The following is a 2,540-nucleotide window of genomic DNA, read 5'->3' as shown; positions in this document are numbered from 1 at the left end:
CTACTTCTCTCTCAGATTAGATTCTGGAGTGAGAAGCAAGAGACAGTGGAGATTCCTGATTGAAGCCCTGTCCCAGTCCTGCATCTTACTCACTGATGACTCAAAAACCCAGACAAATGTGAGGGTCTGTGGATGTGCTTTAGGGAGACTTCCAAGTAGTAAAGGAGACTGGAGGACGTGAATGTGAGGCCAGGGGGCTCTTGAGGGCAAGGGCTCTGTCTTACTTTCTTGTTACTGCCTGCCCCCTCAACCTGTGTACTTAGCCCAATGCCTGACTCACAGCCAATCTGTTTATAAGCTGAATCTATGTCCCCTTATCTCCCTGAACTAATATGGAAATAATTCCATATTGGCAGAGATACTTGTAGAGAAAGAACCATAGAATCAGACTCAGAAATAGCAGGGACCTTAGAGATGATCTGTTGTTGTTTAAGGGCTATCGCGTTGGTTCTGACTCTTAGCAATCTTGTATACGGTTTCTGAGGAGCAGTTGATGGGTTTAAACTGCAGACCTTACAGTTCAAACTGACCTTGTAGTCCAATACTTATACTACAGCTCCAAACAAGGACTCGGGTACGATCTAGTGAAGTCCAATCTCTTGGTCTAAGATGAAACTGAAGACTAACCAGTTTAAGGGATTAACTCTAGACCTCAGAGTTTAGGGTTAGATCTGAAATGGACTAATTAGACATCTGTCTGAACTGTAGCATCTCCATGGGGATTCTGACAACTTGCCTTTTCCAATGCAGTAACAGTTTCTAGCAAATCCCAAATGATCTTCAGATTTTTTTTTAAAGAGGGAAGGGTCAGAGAAAGGAGACCTAAGAGGGGTGCAACATACAAACTAAAACATGAGAAAATTGTCATGATAGTTTATGATATCTCCATTACTGAATCTGACACATTTGGAGATTAAGGGTCATAAGAGTCTTGGTATGGCACTCCTTGGAAACCCTATAAAGGGTTGCTATGAGTCTAAACCAATTCCACAGTACTTAGCAGCAACAACAACAACAATTATAGTTAGTGTGCATGTTTGGACTACAGTGGCAGACTCATTGTGAGCATTCACCATATGCTGTTTCATTTCTGTGCTGACAACTACACAGAGAAAAATGATGGGCAGATTTAATCTTTGTTTCTTATTGTCAAAGGGTAGTGACTGATAGGCATGGTTGCAGTTTATCATGCCTTCTAGCTGTCACCACATTTGATGGCAAGTACAGGTGGAAAGACATTTATAAGTCACCCATAATGTGATATCACATGTACAGATTCTATGCTACAAAGCATATTGTGATTTCAAAAAGGAAATACTTTCCCAATACCAGTGGAAGCTATAAAGATCACCGTGGTCCTCCTCATTTGTAAATGAAGAGAGGAGGTGACTTAAGCTTAGCAACCCAACTGCTAGGTTTTGCTCTTGGATCAGATATTGATCTTTAAAGTAGTCATTGTGCATATGGATTTTCTGATTTTAAAAGTAATATGTGTTTATTTTAGAAAATAAGGAGAATAGAGAATAACACTCTAACAGCATGTTTTAGGCATGGGAATGACAATGATGGGAGTAGGATTGTCTACTCTTCCAGGATCTCTGCAGAAAGAATTTCCTTGGTATATTTTGTCTTCCAAACTCCCTTGTCAAGCACTTGCCTGTGTCAGTCTGTCCACTGCCCAGATGGCCTCCTCCTGAATCTATTAACCTGTCTGCTCCTGTCAAGATTTAAAGGCTTGTAAACTCTATAAAGGACTTCATTCTTCTTGGATCAACTATCAACACTCATGGAAACAACAGTCAAGAAATCAGATGACGTATTGCATTAGGCAAATCTGCTGCACAAGACCTTTTTAAAGTGTTAAAGAGCAAAGATGTCAGCTTGAGGACTAAGGTGCGCCTGACCCAAGCCATGCTATTTTCAATAACCTCACATGCATGCGAAAGCTGGACAGTGAATAAGGAAGACTGTAGAAGAATTGATGCTTTTGAGTTATGGTGTTGCAGGAGAATATTGAAAGTGCTATGGGCTGCCAAAGGAACCAATAGATCCGTTTTGGAAGAAGTGCAGCTAGAGTGCTCCTTAGAGGCCAAGATGGCCAAACTTCATCTCTCATACTTTGGACATATTGTCAGGAGGGACCAGTCACTGGAGAAGGATCTCATGTTTGGTAAGGTGGAGGGTCAGAGAAAAAGAGGAAGACCCCCAACAAGATGGATTGGCCAAGAGGCAGCATCGATGGATTCAAGCATGGCAACAGTAGTGAGGTTGGCCCAGGATCGGGCAGTGTTTCGTTCTGCTACGCATAAGGTTGCTATGAGTCAGTACCGACTTGATGGCACCTAATAACAACAACAACAAAACCATATATAGGGTTGCTATGAGTTGGAACCAACTAAATGGCACTTAACAACAACAACAAAGGTGTAATCGACATTTTTACTGAGGTGCCCGGCTACCCTGCATAATAAAGCTGCCACAAAATGAAGTTACTTAAGACATCAAGGTTGGAAGTTTAAATGCAACGACTGCTCCTCAGA

This window comes from Chrysochloris asiatica, unplaced genomic scaffold, assembly GCF_000296735.1.
Source record: "Chrysochloris asiatica unplaced genomic scaffold, ChrAsi1.0 scaffold00213, whole genome shotgun sequence".
NCBI classification, from domain to species: domain Eukaryota; kingdom Metazoa; phylum Chordata; class Mammalia; order Afrosoricida; family Chrysochloridae; genus Chrysochloris; species Chrysochloris asiatica.
Note: the sequence above shows the minus strand (reverse complement) of the source record.